This window comes from Bos indicus, chromosome 10 (genome assembly GCF_029378745.1).
Source record: "Bos indicus isolate NIAB-ARS_2022 breed Sahiwal x Tharparkar chromosome 10, NIAB-ARS_B.indTharparkar_mat_pri_1.0, whole genome shotgun sequence".
NCBI lineage: Eukaryota > Metazoa > Chordata > Mammalia > Artiodactyla > Bovidae > Bos > Bos indicus.
This window is the reverse complement of record NC_091769.1, coordinates 101,095,847-101,110,587: the sequence shown is the minus strand read 5'-3', so window position 1 is coordinate 101,110,587 and position 14,741 is coordinate 101,095,847.

Sequence of the window (14,741 nt, the reverse complement as noted above, 5' to 3'; positions counted from 1 at the left end):
CCACTCCAATATTTGCACCTGGAGAATCCCATAGACAGAGGAGCCTTGTGGGCTAGTCTGTAGGGTGGGCTATGGTCTACAAGCCCACCTTTGCACTACAGTCCAAAGAGTTGGACACGATGGAACTGATTTCACACACACAGAGTTCAGTTCAGTTCAGTCACTCAGTTGTGTCCGACTCTTTGCGACCCCATGAATTGCAGCACGCCAGGCCTCCCTGTCCATCACCAACTCCCGGAGTTCCCTCAGACTCATGTCCATCGAGTCAGTGATGCCATCCAGCCATCTCATCCTCTGTCGTCCCCTTCTCCTCCTGCCCCCAATCCCTCCCAGCATCAGAGTCTTTTCCAATGAGTCAACTCTTCGCATGAGGTGGCCAAAGTATTGGAGTTTCAGCTTTAGCATCATTCCTTCCAAAGAACACCCAGGGCTGATCTCCTTTAGAATGGACTGGTTGGATCTCCTTGCAGTCCAGGGGACTCTCAAGCATCTTCTCCAACACCACAGTTCAAAGGCAACAATTCTTTGGCACTCAGCTTTCTTCAGAGTCCAACTCTCACATCCATACATGACTATTGGAAAAACCATAGCCTTGACTAGACGGATCTTTGTTGGCAAAGTAATGTCTCTGCTTTTGAGTATGCTATCTAGGTTGGTCATAACTTTCCGTCCAAGGAGTAAGCATCTTTTAATTTCATGGCTGCAATCACCATCTGCAGTCATTTTGGAGCCCCCCAAAATAAAGTCTGACACTGTTTCCACTGTTTCCCCACCTATTTGCCATGAAGTGATGGGACCAGATGCCATGATCTTAGTTTGCTGAATGTTGAGCTTGAAGCCAACTTTTTCACTCTCCTCTTTCACTTTCATCAAGAGGCTTTTTAGTTGCTCTACACTTTCTGCCATAAGGGTGGTGTCATCTGCATATCTGAGGTTATTGATATTTCTCCCAGCAATCTTGATTCCAGCTTGTGCTTCTTCCAGCCCAGCGTTTCTCATGATGTTCTCTGCATAGAAGTTAAATAAGCAGGGTGACAATATACAGCCTTGACATACTCCTTTTCCTATTTGGAACCAGTCTGTTGTTCCATGTCCAGTTCTAACTGTTGCTTCCTGACCTGCATATAGGTTTCTCAAGAGGCAGGTCAGGTGCTCTGGTATTCCCATCTCTTGAAGAATTTTCCACAGTTTATTGTGGTCCACACAGTCAAAGGCTTTTGTGTAGTCAATAAAGCATAAATAGATGTTTTTCTGGAACTCTCTTGCTTTTATGATGATCCAGCGGACGTTGACAATTTGATCTCTGGTTTCTCTGCCTTTTCTAAAACCAGCTTGAACATCTGGAAGTTAACGGTTCATGTATTGCTGAAGCCTGGCTTGGAGAATTTTGAGCCTTACTTTACTAGCGTGTGAGATGAGTGCAATTGTGCGGTAGTTTGAGCATTCTTTGGCATTGCCTTTCTTTGGGATTGGAATGAAAACTGACCTTTTCCAGTCCTGTGGCCACTGCTGAGTTTTCCAATCTTCCCAACCCAGGAATTGAACCTGGGTCTCCTGCACTGCAGGCAGATGATTTACCAACTGAGCTATGTGGGAAGCCCCCACCCCCGCTGCCCCCTCACCACACACACACCCCTAATTAGCTATGCAATGTCAGGGGGAAAAAATCACTGCAGAATTCTGAGTCTCCGTTTTCTCTTGTGGAAAACTGGATGGTAAAATTAAATAATCTCACTGCCCATCTCTAAAATGTTGTGGATCCGTCCATGAGTCCACCCATCAGCAATCCTCATCAGTGGGCAACATAGAAGGAGGTGGATGGCCACCGATGCAGTATATTTTCATTTACGTATTTAAGGAAGGGCCTTGGAATCATCTCTCCCAGCCTCTGGCATTCAGATACCTGAAATCCCACCCTTAACTCCTTGGGGTTTTCATTCTTCATTCTGCGGGAGCTGTCGTTCCTTCTTGAAGGTTTCTTGTTCTTTGGCTTCGGTAACAATTGCTTCTGAACCCTTGAACATGTTCCCTCTGCCTGGGATGCTCTTAGTCCCTGTCTTTACTGAACTGAGTCTGAGCATAACTTCTGGAAAGCAGCCTAAATAAAGCATGATACATGGGTTTGGAGTCAGTCAAGGCCAGGGTCTACCACATACTTACTGTGTGACCTTGGATAAATTATGTATTCTTCCTAACCTCCATGTCCTTATCTGCCTAATGGGATAATGAGAGTATCTCCCTCTTGCGAGCGTAGTGAGAAGGCAGTGAGATTGTGCATGCAGAACTTGGCCCATGATGCTTGATTTCTTTTTGAGCTTTCAAGCACCTCGCGTGTACATCTATCTTAGCATTTAACATACTGCATCCTGAATATTCATCATTTCATCTCCATTCATTAGCACTGTGTCTGGCACACGTAGGCACCCAGCCACCATTTGTTGAGGGGATAAATGAATCATGTTGTAAACGTCTTGAGAAGACCCTTTTTTTTCGGTAGTGATTGTTTTGGTTTTTTATTGTTACTACGGTTTATTTCTTTGTTCTTTGTTTTACTACAACACTACCAGCAATGCTTTCCAACCTGGCATGTCAGGAAACAGAATTAATTCCCTATAATAGATGTTTAGGGTTGGGGAATAAGGATGGTCAACCCAGAGAGACAGAACAGCGCCAAACGGCAGTGAGACTGTGCAGAAGCTGAACTTGTGTCTCGGTGCTTCTGCGGGACATACTCTAAGAAGATGCCCCAATGCTTCCTGCTTTCCCTAATTCTAGCAGAACCTCTGGCTCCGTCAGCTCATCGTTATGGACAGGCTCAAGTCCGTCTCTATACAGATATCTAATGTTGCTTGTTTCTCCCTGAACATCTCAATACAACCTCAGAGAACAAATGAGCAATAAAATATCTCAAAGCAGATACCATCACTAAAATTCCTTTAAAAGCATATACATGTTTACAAACAGACTGCCTTGGAAGGTAGCCAGGGGCTGGAGACAGCAGAGAAAGAAAAGAGCAGAGGATATGGGAAGAGGGAGGGTAAAAGGCGTGCTGAAAACTGAGACGTCTTTGGGGGAAGAAAAATCAATATGGTCTATGAATCTTTTAGTATTAGACTGATGGTGAAAACATCACAACAGTTTTTTTTTTAAGCATTTAAAAATAATTTTCCATGCACATTAGCTAGTGTTTCTTTAGAGGGAATAAAAAGACCTCACAAGGACCGTATGTCAAAAATATTTTAAGACAGCCAAGGGTGCCTTCAATGTGCACATCGATGTCTGGTCCTTCCCTAAAGTGCTACACAGGTTTACTGTTAGTTCCAAGAGCCTCAGACACAGGATTCTCATTCTGATCAACTCTGGGGCTCACTACCAGTGAATGCCTCATTACTTTAAAACAACCTGTCTTCCCTCTATACCCCTCCACATTCCCTTCCCAAATCCAACCGTTCTTTCTCATGGCGTTAGAGAATTCGTTTTGCTGAGTTATGCCCTGCGTAGGTAATGCCTTTGACTCACACATTGCCTCCCATCTCCCTTGTTGTTGTTGTTGTTCAGTCACTAAGTTGTGTCTGACTCTTTGCAACCCCATGTCTGCAGCACGCCAGGCCTCCCTGTCCATCACCAGCTCCCGGAGTTTACTCAAACTCATGCCCATTGAGGCGGTGATGCCATCCAACCATCTCATCCTCTATCATCCCCTTTTCCTCCCGCCTGCAATCCTTCCCAGCATCAGGGTCTTTTTCAGTGAGTTGGCCCTTTCCATCAGGTGGCCAAAGTATTGGAGCTGCAGCTTCAGCATCAGTCCTTTCAATGAATACTCAGGGCTAGTTTCCTTTAGGATTGACTGATTAAATCTCCTTGCAGTCCAAGGGACTCTCAAGAGTCTTCTCCTGTACCACAATCCAAAAACATCAGTTCTCTGGTGCTCATTCTTCTTTATGGTCCAACCCTCACATCCATTCAACACATCTAATTCAATAAAATTAGAGATACTAAGGGAACATTTTATGCAAAGATGGGCACAATTAAGGACAGAAATGGTATGGACCTAACAGAAGCAGAAAATATTAAGAAGAGGTGGCAAGAATACACAGAAGACCTATACAAAAAAGATCTTCACAACCCAGATAATCACGATGGTGTGATCACTCACCTAGTGCCAGACATCCTGGAATGTGAAGTCAAGTGGGCCTTAGGAAGCATCACTATGAACAAAGCTAGTGGAGGTGATGGAATTCCAGTTGAGCTATTTCAAATCCTGAAAGATGATGCTGTGAAAGTGCTGCACTCAATATGCCAGCAAATTTGGAAAACTCAGCAGTGGCCACAGGACTGGAAAAGGTCAGTTTTCATTCCAATCCCAAAGAAAGGCAATGCCAAAGAATGCTCAAACTACTGCACAATTGCACTCATATCACATGCTAGTAAAGTAATGCTCAAAATTCTCCAACCCAGCCTTCAGCAATATGTGAACCATGAACTTCCAGATGTTCAAGCTGTTTTAGAAAAGGCAGAGGAACCAAAGATCAAATTGCCAACATCTGCTGGATCATTGAAAAAGCAAGAGAGTTCCAGAAAAACATCTGTTTCTGCTTTATTGACTATGCAAAAGCCTTTGACTGTGTGGATCACAATAAACTGTGGACAATTCTGAAAGAGATGGGAATACCAGAGCACCTGACCTGCCTCTTGAGAAACCTATATGCAGGTCAGGAAGCAACAGTTAGAACTGGACATGGAACAACAGACTGGTTCCAAATAGGAAAAGGAGTATGTCAAGGCTGTATATTGTCACCCTGCTTATTTAACTTCTATGCAGAGTACATCATGAGGAACGCTGAGCTGGAAGAAACACAAGCTGGAATCAAGATTGCCGGGAGAAATATCAATAACCTCAGATATGCAGATGACACCACCCTTATGGCAGAAAGTGTAGAGCAACTAAAAAGCCTCTTGATGAAAGTGAAAGAGGAGAGTGAAAAAGTTGGCTTAAAGCTCAACATTCAGAAAATGAAGATCATGGCATCCGATCCCATCACTTCATGGCAAATAGATGGGGACACAGTGGCTGACTTTATTTTTGGGGGGCTGCAAAATGACTGCAGATGGTGATTGCAGCCATGAAATTAAAAGATGCTTACTCCTGGGAAGGAAAGTTATGACCAACCTAGACAGCATATTAAAAAGCAGACATTACTTTGGCAACAAAGGTCCATCTAGTGAAGGCTATCTATGGTTTTTCCAGTGGTCATGTATGCATGTGAGAGTTGGACTATAAAGAAAGCTGAGTGCCGAAGAACTGATGCTTTTGAAATGTGTTATTAGAGAAGACACTTGAGAGTCCCTTGGACTGCAAGGAGATCCAACCAGTCCATTCTAAAGGAGATCAGTCCTGGGTGTTCATTGGAAGGACTGATGCTGAAGCTGAAACTCCAGTACTTTGGCCACCTCATGCGAAGAGCCGACTCATTGGAAAAGACCCTGATACTGGGAAAGATTGACGGCAGGAAGAGAAGGGGACAACAGAGGATGGGATGGTTGGATGACATCACCAACTGATGGACATGAGTCTGAGTGAACTCCAGGAGTTGGTGATGGACAGGGAGCCCTGGCGTGCTGTGATTTATGGGGTCACAAAGAGTTGGACACGACTGAGCAACTGAACTGAACTGAACTCACATCCATACAAGACTACTGGAAAAACCACAGCTTTGACTAGATGGACCTTTGACTGTATGAACCTTCTCTGTCTTCACTGTCAAAGACCCTTCAAGGGTGCCCATTATCAGTACCTTGAGTGGTGGCCCAACTCACTCTCACAGATGGAGAACAAGGAAAGTGTGGTGGTAGGAGCAGAGAAGCTGCTGAGCGCAGAGTACTCACCTTCTGGCTTAAGGAACTGAAACTCAGGGTGAGTCTAGGAATCACCCAGGTTTTAGAGAAAGACACTATGACCCAAGTCCTCTGAGAGCAGCTTCCCAACTCTGCAATGTCTGTTAGACATGACTGCTCTGAGCTTCTGGAGTCCCTCCAGCCTCCATCACGTTGTCTCCCCTAGTAGATGACATGGTTCTCAGTGGTGAGCATTCTCCCTGACCCTAACCCCTTCTACCTCTATCCCCAGACCTGTGCCCACACAGGAGTGTGCTAAGTCGCTTCCTTCATGTCCAACTCTGTGACCCCATGGACTGTAGCCTGACAGGCTTCTCTGTCCACAGGGTTCTCCAGGCAAGAAGACTGGGGTGGGTCACCATGCCCTCCTCCAGGGGATCTTCCTAACTCAGGGATCAACCCATGTCTCTTACGTCTTCTGCATTGGCAGACAGGGTCTTCACCATTAGCACCACCTGGGAAGCCCCCCACATGTAGTCCCCTCAACTCATATTTGTTAAAGGACAACGGAATGCATGAACGAATGTATACATGAATACCCAAAGAAGGGAAGGACAAAGGTGGCAGGTGGTATGCAGGTTTCAGAAAATAAGAAATACGAGAGCCAATACTCAAACAATTAAAACACAGGGAAGTCCTCAAATGAAATCTGTTTTTCAGCCTCAGCTGACAGACCGGTTATACAGATTCTTGCTCAAAGTATGTGTCAGTTCTCAGTAAATCAGAGTCCCAGGGAAATGCCGAACACCACTGTGCGGTAGAGCCGGGAGCCACGTGCAAGCACGCAGTCTTAACACTTTGATTTAAATACAGCGAAAGCTCTGTTTTCCAGAAATTTACTGAAGAAAGAAAAGTTCTATATAAAAAAAATCTGTTTTTGTTATTTTTAAATGTAAACATTATCCCGCACTGAAGCAAATGTTGGGTTGGCCAAGAAGTCCGTTCAGGTTTTTCGGTAGGTTGTTAGAGAAGAACCTGACTGGTTTTTGGCCAGCCCAATAGTCGCAAATGACCCCAGCAGTGGAAACGGTTTGAATGGCAAGAGCAAAGGCCGAGGTGCTTGGTGGTAGCTTTACTATCAAATGTCTTCCTTCTCCAAAATGTTTTCTCTCATTGCCCCTTCTCCTAGAACTTAAAATAGCCTTCGTAAGAAAGCCAGTTTTTAGAAGGGTTGTCAGTACATTTCTGGGAACTATTCAATTCAACCAAAGTTCAATTACATTAACTTTATTGGCTAATAGGAATAAGGCACTAAGATACTCATTGTAATACATGTCACCCTTGTACTGAGTAAAGGAGAACCATTAATTTTTGATAAAATAAGGTATATGAAAAAAAAGTGCATGAAAAGCCCAACCTATCCTTCACACCGCTATTGAAATTCTCCTAGAATACAGAGCTGATCATGTGACCGCCGCAACTCAGGTGCTCTGGATGACTCTATCTGCTGCAGGATAAGTATCAGTCCCTTAATGTGAAAGATGTTTATCTGCCTTATTCAGGCAATAATGCCCCCTGCCTGTCATCACTTCACTCTGACTCTCCCATTTAACGAAGCAAATTCTCTAAAACATTTTAACCACCACGAGAGCCTTGAGACCATACCAGTTGATTGGATATCCCTTCTTTAAAAATCTGAAAGAGTTCATAAAATCAAAGGACGATCCAAAGGGATTTCTTGTGGAATTTCTAAGCAAATACGACGGCTGACCTCTAAATGAAGTTCCTTGGATTCCCCTGGTGGTCCGGTGGCTAAGACTTTGCCTTCCAATGCAAGGGCGGGTTTGTGTTCAATAATGCCTGGTCAGGGAGCTAAGATTCTACATGCCTTGGGACCAAAAAAAAAAAAACATGAAACAGAAGCAATTTGTAATGAATTCAGTAAAGACTTTAAAAATAGTCCACGTCAAAACCAATTTTTGATAAATAAATTGCTCAGCAGTGTATTGACAAGCACCCACTGAAACAGAGCACGTTCGTTACTAAGGTGACCCCTGGCTTCTCAAGTGCAGCGGCAGTGCTAACTGCCCCCTCTCCCCAGCCAGCGTCCTCCGTGTACATGCTCATTGCTCTTTGCGTCTCGTCCTTGTCTGCCGTTCGCTTCTTGAAACTCAGCTATGTCCCTATGAGGTTTGCCAACCCCTCTCTGAAATGTGCCAGTTCAGTGACTGTGTTTAGACTGTTTCATCTGCAGTTTCTCAGACCTCTGTTCTCAAAATTCAGGCTTTCTGCCTCAACTACAGAGGATTCATCAACTACCATGAATATGTCTCTATAATCTGCCCCTATTTTTTTTTAATTGTTCTCAACTCTGGACAGACCCCAGGAGGCACTGACACAGCAGGTCCTGCCTTACAGGATCCTGGAATGATGGATTTGACTGAGACTTTGCTGTTTGATCATTTTATAACCACTGCATATGGGCTGCATGAACAGACCTTCAAAGCCCTTCAATACTTGACGACTCCTGCTTTTCCATCTGAACCCGTTACCTCCCTCTTCATCCAGCTGCCCTTGGGCATATCACGTGATCACTTTGCTGTCACATTTATATCTATAATGATAGCCACTTACTGAGGGCTTATAAAGGCAACATGCGTAGATTTAGACTGTGCTTTAAGTGTTAGCTGTATCACCTAAGAGATGGTGAACGACAGGGAAGCCTGGCATGCTGCAGTCCGTGGGGTCGCAAAGAGTTGGACATAACTGAGTGACTAAACAACAAATCTAAGACCCTGGTGACTTTGGGCCAGTGTTTCTAAGCTTCTAGTTTCATCTCTTAAACATTGCATTTCCTAGGTGTGAAAGAAATAACAACTCCCTCATGGTATTGGGATACATATACAGGTATGGGAGTGAGAGTGTCAGTCCCTCGGTCGTGTCCGACTCTGTGACCCCAGGGACTGTAGCCCGCCAGGCTCCTCTGTCCATGGGATTCTCCAGGCAAGAATACTGGAGTGGGTAGCCATGCCCTTCTTCAGGGGATCTTCCCGATTCAGGGATCGAACCGGGTCTCTCGCGTTGCAGGCAGATTCTTTACCGTCTAAGCCACCAGGGAAGCCCCTGGTGATACAGCTATAGCTATCTAGATACAAGAATGGTATAGGTATTGATATATAATTGCTCATCACTTTCCTTCATATTTAGGGTCTGCTTTTCCCATTTCTTCCTTTTTCTGGAATGCTACTTACCTCCATCCTCCACCTGTCAAAATCCTACTCATATTTCAAAGTTCAGCTAAAAGGCCACCTTTTCTAAGAAGCCTTCTCAAATCTTGCAAGTCAATTCCCCATGGGTTTCCACAGTTCCTTTTTATAGGCATTGTAACCTGTTTTCCAGGAGTCATGTATGGATGTGAGAGTTGGACTATAAAGAAAGCTGAGCGCTGAAGAATTGATGCTTTTGAACTGTGGTGTTGGAGAAGACGCTTGAGAGTCCCTTGGACTGCAAGGAGATCCAACCAGTGCATCCTAAAGGAAATCAGTCCTGAATATTCATTGGAAGGACTGATGCTGAAGCTGAAACGCCAATACATTGGCCACCTGATGCGAAGAACTGACTCACTGGAGAAGACCCTGATGCTGGGAAAGGTTGAGGGCAGGAGGAGAAGGGGACGACAGAAGATTAAGTGGTTAGATAGTATCACTAACTCGATGGACATGAGTTTGAGCAAGCTCCGGGAGTTGGTGATGGACAGGGAAGACTGGTGTGCTGCAGTGCATGGGGTCACAAAGAGTCAGACACAACTGAGTGACTGAACTGAACTGAACCTGTTTTTCCAGGGTACCTAGACTTAGTATAATTACAGAGCCACAACAGTCACATTCAGCTTTTTTCCCATCCTGTCCCTACCTGAAATTACAGGAACTTCTCCATCCAACTTCCTTTGCCCAGCTATTTCTTGCCTCGAGGAAGTGTTTTGTAACCCCTCAGATGACCTTGACCCTAACTTCTATGCTATACTATGCTATGCTAAGTCACTTCAGTCGTGTCCGACTCTGTGTGACCCCATAGATGGCAGCCCACCAGGCTCCCCCATCCCTGGGATTCTCCAGGCAAGAACACTGGAGTGGGTTGCCATTTCCTTCTCCAATGCATGAAAGTGAAAAGTGAAAGTGAAGTCACTCAGTCGTGTCCGACCCTCAGCGACTCCATGGACTGCAGCCTTCCAGGCTCCTCCGTCCATGGGATTTTCCAGACAAGAGTACTGGAGTGGGGTGCCATTGCCTTCTCTGTAATTTCTATATACTTTCCCAATCCAATGCTTTTCCTTCAGAGCACTCAGTCAAGCAGTCATTTATGCAAGTATGAATTAATTTTGTTTGCCCCCAAATAGACCATCAGGCGTCTGGGGCAGGGGCCAGGGTCTGACCGGCGGGTCCCTGTGTCCCTGAGGTCTAGTCCAATGCTCAGCACGTGGGTGATGCCCAGTAAACACCCAGGTTGTAAAGGAACACAGAGCCTATGGGTCGTCTGAGTTTTGCTCATCTGCAGTTAGCCTTGCCCGCCAGGGTCTCTCATTTTCTCCCTTCCTGTTGTGCTGCCTGTGTGTGGAGAGCAGAATTGCTGTCGCCTGCCAAAGCGAAGCCTTTCAAAGGAGCTGTCTTCCGAGGCCACCAGGCTGCCACTGACGATCACAACGGCAGATGCACACCGTCCACTCACAGATCTTCTTGGGCCCAACTTCTGGCTGGACTGTCCAGCGGCTTAGAACAGTGGGTCGGTGCCGTGTCCATACGGGCTCCAACAACTCCAGAGGGAGATAAAGTTGTTCCATGTGCGAGGACACAGTGTGACCTTGGGCGGCAGATGACCCCACGGACATCGGTCATTGATGGAAGGGTTCTGTCCACTCAGGCCTCACCCTGAAAGACTCGGGAGTGTAACTGATGGCCCTGCTACACTCAGTGAGTCTCGTTAACCTGACCTGGTAGCACTGAATTTGCAGCCATCTTATGCATCTCTTGCTCCCTCCTCCTCTTTGTTATTCAGTTGCCCAGCCGTGTCCGACTCTGAGACCCCATGGACTGCAGCACGCCAGGGCTCCCTGTCCCTCACCATCTCCCAAAGTTTGCTCAAACTCATGTCTGTTGAGTCGCTGATGCCACCTAACCATCTCATCCTCTGCCACACTCTTCTCCTTTTGCTTTCAATCTTTCCCAGCATCAGGGTCTTTTCCAGTGAGTCATCTCTTCACATCAGGTGGCCAAAGTATTGGAGCTTCAGCTTCAGCATCAGTCCTTCCAATGAATATTTTGTTGTTATTATTCAGTCGCTCAGCTGTGTCCGACTCTTTGTGACCCATGGACTGTAGCACGCCAGGCTTCCCTGTCCTTCACCATCTCCTAGAGTTTGCTCAAACTCATGTCCATCGAGTCGGTGATGCCATCCAACCATCTCATCCTCTGTCGTCCCCTTCTCCTCCTGCCTTCATTCTTTCCCAGCATTGGGGTCTTTTATAATGAGTCAGCTCTTCTCTTCTGGTGGCCAAAGTATTGGAGCTTCAGCTTCAGCATCAGTCCTTCCAATGAATATATTTGTTGCTTAATAAGTATTTGTCGTAAGGGCCCCTGTACCAGTAGATGAATAGTCATCCGGGGAGAAGGGGTTGGGCAGAGACACCCCGCCCCCGGAAGTTGGAGTGAAACCTAGAAAGGGGACACAGAGGGGGAGGGCAGAGAGCAAAGGCGTGGCCAGAGGAGTCGCCTCTTCAGCCCCACAGCTGGGTTTTGTCTGGATGTTTCCCTCATCCCCCTTGTGCCCCTGATGGAAGTGAAGGAAGCAGTAGATCTCTGCCCTACAGGGCTTCCACCAAAATTGATGCTTGCTGTTCACAGATTATTTCCTTTCTACTTAGGTACAAATCTGACAGAGAAAAGAAAGGAAAGAGGGGAGAAATGGTCTAAGATGCATGTGTGGGCGGAGGGATCCACGTGAAGAAGCCAGATTTGTGGGCCTGGCAAAGGCCACTCCATCTTTCCCAGAATCAAGTAAGGAGGCTTTTAGTCTGCTAATGGAGCCACACATTTTTTTATGGAGGCTGAATATTTCAAAAATACATTTGTCTAGAGTGGTAGCTATTTTTTTAGTTTTCTGTTTGCACATGGAGTCGTTCTGTTCCAGCAGACAGAGTTTGCCACCATTATGCAACAAGTCTTTCACTTCTTCAGAAACACAGCCTCTGTTTTTACAGTTCCCACTCTCGGGGTGGATGTGAAAAGTCCCAGAAGGCACGTGCACAGACAGTCAGGCCTTGTGTGGCCGCCCCGCTGCCGCTCAGGGCCTCCTGCGGTGCTTCCTTCTTCCTGGTTTTGAGGTAGAAGGCTATTTAGCTTCTGCTTGACCACAGTTTCCCAATTAGAGTGACTTTTGTCTCATTAAGGTGGGCGTTCTTTAGGGCTGAAGGCATGATAGCTTGCATTTCTATGTAGTAGAAAAAGAAAAACCCCGTCTCCCATCCTTTCTTTTCTGTACATGTTGAAATGAAGCTTTTTTCCTACTGGCTGCAGCCTTTGCCCTCCATGAGATGCTGTCAATGACAGATTCAGGAGCCCAGCCTCCTTCTGGAAAACAGACCGTGAAATGCGTGTTTGACATCAAGTGCATTGGGATGACCATGTCGTGTTTCTTAAACCCTCTTGAGAAAGGAGAGAACTGAGACTCACATGATGCAATCTGAGTCCCGTGTGGCCTCGGCCATCCTGCAGATTTCCTGAGGGTGCTCCGCCTTCATCTGCGCCGTATGCTTTCAAATCTGAGAGAGAGGTGCTGCATTTCAAGGTGGGTGATGATCTGGCATAAATTCCGAAGCGCAGCAGTGTTCTTTCTCATGTTGGGGCTGGAAGTAGGACACGTTTTTGGAAGCAGGGCTGAAAACTTGAACCTGGCTTCTCACAGCATTCTGTGGAACCTTCTCAAACAGTGTCCTAATCTCATCCACCGGAGGAGGGAGGTGTAAGGGAAACAGAGGTTACGCTTCACACTCAGGTGTCCCGCTCGTGGTTTTAATGCTTGGCTGTGTCACCGTCTCCTGCTCGGCCCCATACTGGCAATGCGTGATGCGCTCTAGCAACATTCTAATACCCCATGTGGAAGCTGCATCACAAACTCCATCTCCTAAGGTGGGCTCAATTAACATCTCTTTGTTCTTGCCTCTCTTTTTTGATTCTCTACACTCCCCCTTCTGCAGTACCTGACTCTGAACTTCATGATCAAGCTGAGTGATGTCCAATCAAAACATAAGGTGTGCCATTAACTTAAAATTTAAATTAAATGTAAATAGAAATTGAAAATGTTTCTGGTAGCCATGTTAAAACAGTAAAAAGAAAAAGGTGAAATTTTAATAGTATAATATTTAGTAATCTATCCAAATGGGCTTCCCAGGAGGCCCAGTGGTTAAGAATCCGCCCGCCAATGCAGAAGACAAAAGAGACTCGAGTTCGATCCCTGGGTTGGGAAGATCCCCTGGGGAAGGAAATGGCAGCCCACTCCAGTATTCTTGCCCGGGAAATCCCATGGACAGAGGACCCTGGCGGGCTACAGTCCATGGGGGTCTGGAAGAGTCAGACATGACGGAACACGCGTGCGCAATCTATCCAAAAGGTCATTTCAGCATGTGGTCAATGTAAACCTTGTAATGTGGTATTTTGCGTTCCTTTTTCTTTTCATTCTAAGTCCTGGGAAACCAATGTGGATTTTACCCTTCCAGCATGTCTCAATTCAGACTAGCCGTGTGTCAAGAGTTAAATAAGCTGAGCGCAGTGGCTACCTTGCTGGACAGCAAAGAGAGAGGACATTTCTATCACTGCAGAAAGTTCTCTGGGATGGCACACATCTCGCCTATTCATGAGGACTTTGTGTAGAAATTTGTCTCTCTAAAGAAGGCATTGCCAGTCATCTCTCCTTTCCAAAGACCCTTAGGCAGGGCCTCCAGTCAGCAGAGAACGAGCAGGGCCATTCTGATTATCTGGCCGTTTCTCCCGCCCTAGGGCTCCCATTATACTGTGGCCCTGAAAGCAGAGAGAGCAGTCTCAGGCCCTTCACTCCTCTGCTCCCAGCGCACCGGGGCCTCTGTTAGTCCCTGAAAGGGAGACAGGAAAGTGTGAGTGGCCCAGTCGCGTCCGAGTCCTTGTGACCCCATGGACAGTCCATGGGGTTCTCCAGGACAGAATACTGGAGTGGGTAGCCTTTCCCTTCTCCAGGGGCTCTTCCCCACCCAGGGACCGAACCCAGGTCTCGCACATTGCAGGCGGATTCTTTACCAGCTGAGCCACTAGGGAGGCCCTGTTACTCCCTAGTGGGTGGAAATGTTAGTTTATGTATCATTCTTTAAAGCAGCCAAGTCTCATTTTAAAAGGGCCTGGCTGCCTTCCGCTCACCCTCAAAACAGTGGTTTGCTTGTGAATGTCTGACAGTCAACTCTCTCAAGGCAGAAATCCCGATTTGTAACATTTGCCAACTACTGGGGCACCGCGGGAAAGGATCCACCTGCCAACGCAGCAGACACGGGTTTGATGTCCGGGTCGGGAAGATGCCCTGGAGGCTGGCATGGCAGCCCGCTCCAGTGTACTTGCCTGGAGAATCCCATGGATGGAGGAGCCTGGCGGGCTCCAGTCTGTGGGGTCGCAAAGAGTCGGACACGCCTGAGCGCACAAGTACAAATACTTCCACTCTGAGCACTGATCTCAGGCTCCCCGTGTGACCTCTCTGAACGCTGGAGTGGGGCCCGGCTTGAGGAGGAGGAAGGGGAAGTGAGGCCCGAGGTCCCGTGGCCTAGTAGAAGGGCCGTCGACTCTTCTCTGGAGCACAGTGGCCTTTACGTGGACTTCTCCCCTCCCATGTTCAGG